This window comes from Kryptolebias marmoratus, linkage group LG16 (assembly GCF_001649575.2).
Source record: "Kryptolebias marmoratus isolate JLee-2015 linkage group LG16, ASM164957v2, whole genome shotgun sequence".
In the NCBI taxonomy this organism is placed as follows: domain Eukaryota; kingdom Metazoa; phylum Chordata; class Actinopteri; order Cyprinodontiformes; family Rivulidae; genus Kryptolebias; species Kryptolebias marmoratus.
In genome coordinates, this window is record NC_051445.1 from 17,078,414 (window position 1) to 17,084,338 (window position 5,925).

At 36.3% G+C, this 5,925-nt stretch overlaps 1 protein-coding gene across 1 annotated transcript in view; it reads right to left on the reverse strand.

Annotated features, from left to right (window-relative positions):
- The window catches only part of LOC108232265 (tumor necrosis factor receptor superfamily member 6B), a 3,368-nt gene extending 2,940 nt beyond the window's left edge, over nt 1-428 (reverse strand). The window contains exon 1 of the mRNA XM_017409907.3: nt 300-428. The gene's annotated coding sequence lies outside the window, so the exon portion shown is untranslated. The remainder of the gene's footprint in view (nt 1-299) is intronic.
- Between the last annotated feature and the right edge of the window lie 5,497 nt (nt 429-5,925).

The following is a 5,925-nucleotide window of genomic DNA, read 5'->3' on the forward strand; positions in this document are numbered from 1 at the left end:
CCCCCCCCCCCCCCCCCAAACTGTTTGAATAACCTGAGGGGATAGTCTGGTGTTTTTCCAAATAGGTATCAGTAGAGTGCACCTTTGCAGTGGTGACATTAGTCAATAGTTTATCTGAACAAGTTTTTGTATTCATCGACTCCACCTCATCAGATTTGTTAGTTGTTTGCCTGTTTTATAATCATTGGCTGGATGCTGGATTGGACTGGAAGTTTTTTGTGGTCATTAATCACCTCTCTCTGCCCCTTCTCAGGCAACTCAGTAACTCTATCTGCTCCCCACAGTCATCAACTGCTTACCTCTTTCCTCACCTCCTCATCAAACTGCACCCCTTGCCTTCCATTTCCTGGGTGTCTCCTTCTTCCACTCTCCATCCCTCAGCCATTGGAGCCAAGTAGATTGGCCGCTCACTATCTGGTTAGAGTGAAATGAACCCAGACTCACGTTTGTAAAACATATATATATATATATATATATATATATATATATATATATATATATATACTTTAAGGAAACAAAAATCAAAAAGCTGACGTGGCAGCAAAAAGTCACAAATCAAACCGCTGGGAACACGAGGGGCAAGACACGAGGAAAACCAGACAGAGCCTAATAGCAGAAAGGAACCAGTGAGTAAGTGGAAAACATGAACAGGTTTTAAAGGCAGATGATGATTAGGGAAGTGGACCCAGGTGAATAATGACAGAGACACAGAGTACAGGGGGCAGACAAAACACAGATCGAAATAACTAAAATAAAACTATAGAAACACGAGAAAATAAAACCCAACACACAAGAATTTATTATTAAACTAAACACAGGACTACCCAGAATGAAAACAGAGCTACAAAAAATGTGAAAAAAAAAAACCTAAATACAAAAAGAAACTCAAAGAAAACCCAAATCCTGATTCTCACTACTCCAAATACTCACTACATAAATACTCTGTCATGGGTCATCTGTGGTGGTAATAAACTTTATCTAAATATTTGAATGAGATTATAGGAAATATTACTTTAATATCAAAACCTGTCTTCAGTCATGTCACCATGACTAAACAAATATTTTCAGGCAAAATGAAAGAAAAAAAAACCCTGAAAAAGTCCTTGTTGAATTTGTGCCGTCATTTCTTGTTACAGTAAACTCATAACCCTAATCAGGTTTTAAAGCTTTAACAGAAACCTTCTTCTTTTGCACAACTTCAAAAAGTTCTATATTCAGCTTCCAAGAAACCTTTTTCTCTTACATGTGCATGTCATTGTGCGGTAACCTGTGATATTCACTAACTTCGTAAAAGATAACTTTCCGCTTGCTAATGTTAAATATGGCAATAAGTCATATTTGTTCTCCGAATAACCTACTGGTGAGTCACCAAAGTTGGGTAAAAAATTTGCTGGTCAAGAAAATGAAAATACACACTGTACTGTGAGTCAAATGAGGATGTGCTTTTCTTCCTGTTTCCACTAACGAGAAACTTTTCACAACGGGGTTAAAGCTTAACTGTTTATAAGTTAATCTACTATGAGTCAGTTTAAACTTCATCTGCTGAATAAAAGCACACTTTGAGTTAAATAAAGCGTCCCAATTCTTCCCCTTTGATTTATATTTAGTGAATCACTCCTGAAACTATTGTTGTTTCTCCTTCTGCAGACATAAATATAAGAGCAATATTGGTATAAAAAAACATTACAATTTTAACAATTAGCCCTTGTTTGCTTCAGCCTTTTGACCATAAGACCTTTTTATCTAATGCAAAGAAGGGGGTGTATTTCAGTTCATATCAAGTAATGATACATTTCTTGAAAACAAAAGATCCTAAACAACCCATGTGCTTAATCTGTTGGCTAAAAATATAATGCATGAAGTATCTACAGGCCACTATCGGATCATGAATCATCCTGGTTGTGTAATATATTAGAGCAGTAATTTATGTTGTGTCAGCTGATTTACCTCTTGATAAATGAGTACAGCAGGGTCAGGTGCTCAGGAAACGTTACTTTGTGACGCAAACCAGTTTTAAAGACAAAGATGTCAGCGTTTGATACCTAATGTTAGCGGAGGAAGGAAACTGAAACAAGAGCTCAGCAGATTTTTATGCTCTTTTTGTTTAAACCAGTCATTTTTCCTACTGCATCCACTCCAATATTGTTAACTAGTTCAGTACAACAGGAAGTTCTGCTTTGAACACTTAGTTTTTTTTTTCCTCTTCAGTTCAGTCTTTTCACCTAACCGGCTCTGATCTATGAATCAGTCAGACAGAAGGTTCCTAACTTGTCTTTTACGTCTAGTTGTACTGAGAATGAGATATAGGCCGTCTGTCCTAAAATCTGGGTTCAATTTAGATGCAAGCTTGACAGCAAACACATTCTGTTGAGGCACCCCTTTCAGGGAATCATGTTTCTCTTCCATCTTTATTGGATAATTCTCTCTCTCTACATGGGCTGGGTATAAAAACCTGGAGATATTTGGACGTTGGTTCTATTTTTGAATCTTTTCAACGGTCAATAAAAAAAATTTCTCTCCCTAGACGTTATTTTTTCCAGATGCCTTCAAGCTTGACATTATGTCTGTAGATCATCCTCCCAGCTCTTGGTGGCTGCATCATTCAGTATAACCTGGCATCCCTTTGTGTCCTGTGTTAAAAGGCACAGATTGTCAGATCATTCTAAGATGAGCACCACAGGGATGTGGCTTGTGTCAAGTTTGTGGTGTGGAGAGTGGAGGTTTTGGACCAAAATTCAAGGCGCTCAAAATGAAAACTAGTTTCTTTTAAACTAACAAGAACAAAAGGCTGCAGTGGCAGCAAAAACTAAATACCAAAAACTCACAAACAGCAGGGAACGCGATGAGGGCGACACAAGGAAATCCAAACGGTGCATGTTTGCAACAATGAAGCAGAGGAACAGGTTTTAAAGGCAGAGGGCGATTGGTAAGTGGACACAGGTGACTGATTACAAATGAGGGAAAGACGCAGGGTACACAGAGGGCACAGAGAGATAAACTACACAAGAACTTACACATGGATCACAAGAAACAAGAGAAAATAATCAAACCCAATACAAAAGAACTCTAAAAATAACTCAAAATACCAAAAACCTAACAGCTTGACCTGTGCATAAGTAATGTGTCTTTTATTTCTTATATTATTTATTTATCTCACTTAACTCTTTGTCTTTCATAACTCTGTCATGAGTGGGTGCTGATGTTGGGGGTGCTGATTCATTGCTCTTCATGTACCACACAATAAAAAGAGTGTTAACGAAGGTTCCTAACCTCAAGGTGTCGGAACCTGTGTTTTGTTTATGGTCTCTTGTGTTTTATTATTAGGCTTATTTGTGGGTTGTGATCCCTGGCTTTGTATTACTTCTATTTTTTTGAGTTCCTCTCTGTCACGTGTGCCTCACTTTGCAGCCTGCCCTCCCCCGCCAACCCACCTGTTCCAGCTTTGTAATCAGCACAAGTTTCTCCTCTTACCTCATCAGCCCAGTCCTTTATATTCTGCCTCTCTCCACCATTAGACCACCTTTGCATCGTTGGTGTTGTGCAACAGTCAGGTTCTCTTTTTGGAGCTCCTCTTTTGCTACAGAGTCCGCCACGGCAGCATTTTTGTTTATTAAAATAAAGTTAAGTTTTGTTTTCTTGAGCTCCCCATGTCTGTCTGCATTCTGGGTCCGATTCACCTACTAATCCTGACACAATGGACGAAGCAGGGTTGTGGCAACACAAAAACAATAGCAAAGGACCAATTTTAAAAATGATCTGTAGACACTTTGTTGTAGCAGCCTACCACAAAGACTTTGCTCTGTGCGCCATGTCTTTAAAAAAATGAGAAAACTTGACAATTGAAGGATAAAAGAAGCATCAGGACTAAAATATCATCTAAAACAGAAGAACAGTGACTAACAGTAATGGCTATTGAAGGAATAATAAAGCATCGAGAACCTGATAGAAATCTGTGGTTTTGTTTCATGTCATGATCCGTGAGTTTTGTTTCTCAGTATGAGTTTTTTAATTGATGGCTTACGATTTGTCTTTGTTTTAAGTGGTTCATTGGTTTTGGTGCAGCTCTTGTTCTTTAATGTTTTATTTCTAGTCAACTTTACTTCCTGTGGTGTTTTGTGGAGTTGGCTCATTTTGCTCATTTTCTTTACGGTAAGGTCTTGTCTCTCATCTCAGATTTTGCATCAGCTGTTCTGATCTGACGTCTCCCCTCAGGGGATTTACACTCTTTCTCTTGGTGGTTTTGCTCGTTTTCAGTTTCCTGTCATTTCCTTCATGTCAGTCCTGTCCCTTCTCTTAACGGGTTCAGTACCGAGTTAAGGTTTTGATTCCTCTATTTCTGCAACACCTTTAATTTTGTTAATAAGTTGTTGCTTTTTTGCAACCTGTGCAGTAACTCTTTATAACTCAGGGATTTTGTTTCATGTTCCGCCACAGATAGTAACAGCCTGAGATGTTCTGTCCATTTCTGTTAAATATTCTTCTTTATTTTGCCAAGTTTTCAGTTAATAATTGTCACAAAATTACCATAGGGTTGCAAAATTCTTCATATTCTTGTCAAGCTGTCCAATTTTTAATTAAATTCAACTAAATAAATGGAAAATAAATTGTGTTTTTTTGACAAGCTATTATTAACAAAGTGCTTCAAGTCTGGCTCCTTTGAAGCAAAGCATATAAGGGTGGCTGGAGACTTTTGAACATTGTAATATAAATATTTGGTAGTTGAAATAATGTTAAATTGCCTCTGTGTTTGAAATACTATATTACTGAACTTTTTTATTAGTGCTGAGTGTTAAAATGAGGTCAAATATTTATCTAAAGCCAAAAAACAGAAAATAAACATGTTTTCTGACCTTTAAGTGACAAAATGAACCCACATAAACAACTTATCTTTCAGTTAATACTTATTTATGACAAAAAAATGCAATTTTACAAGTTGAAATTTGTCAGAAATTTTTTTTTTTTAGTAATGTTCATAACTTTGTTACACAAGCTTAAAGAAGACCAGTCAGGCAAATATATACAATACAGCTCATACAGTTATAATATAAAAGGGATAACACAAAATATAAAAAAATATTACTTCATAAAGTTGCAGCATTTGAAATCCAGTATTTCTGATAAAAGTAACACACACAAGCCTTTACATTTTCAGAAGTTACACTTTAAATACAAAACCCCCCCAAACAATTGCACTCATTTATACATTCAAATAACTGATGGGAAAAAAATGACAAAACAAAATACATGAGCTTTATAAGTCAGTTGACCTGAACAAACAAACACAAAAAAGGCAACTGGAAATGAAATGAAATCATGGACTGAAAATACAGGAATGAAAATAAATACATGAAAATGCAAATAAATGTATTTCATTATGAAATCAAATCCTTGCTCTCAAACAGCGAGAAAGCTCTAATAGTACAAAAAAAAAAATCTGCCAGCCTTTTTTTTATAAAACAGTGAGTTATTTACATCTTAAATAGATTTTTTTTTTAGTTTTCACAGAATCTGGTCAGAATATTTCCAGGAAACACGGTATGTAAAAATGCCTTTTTTTTCTTTTTTTCAGGCTTCTCAGATGATTACAGCACACAGATACTGTAGACAAAGGTATATTAGCATTCCTTACCTCATTAAATAAAAACCTTCACTTTGGTTTAGGTTTTTGACATGAATTTAAAGTCAAAAAGAAAATCTGCTTCTCATTTTGCTTTTATGATGTAGTTAGACCAAAACATGCCACTGTAGCTAAAACAGTCTCATAAATTGTACCGTTATTGATTTTTTATTAGTAATTTCTTTTATGTTTTGAAATGTCGTGGACTGTGTAGACAAGGGGTGTCCAATCCTGGTCCTTGAGGGCCACTATCCTGCATGTTTTACTTGTTTCTCTGCTCCAACACACCTGATTTGAATCAATGGCTG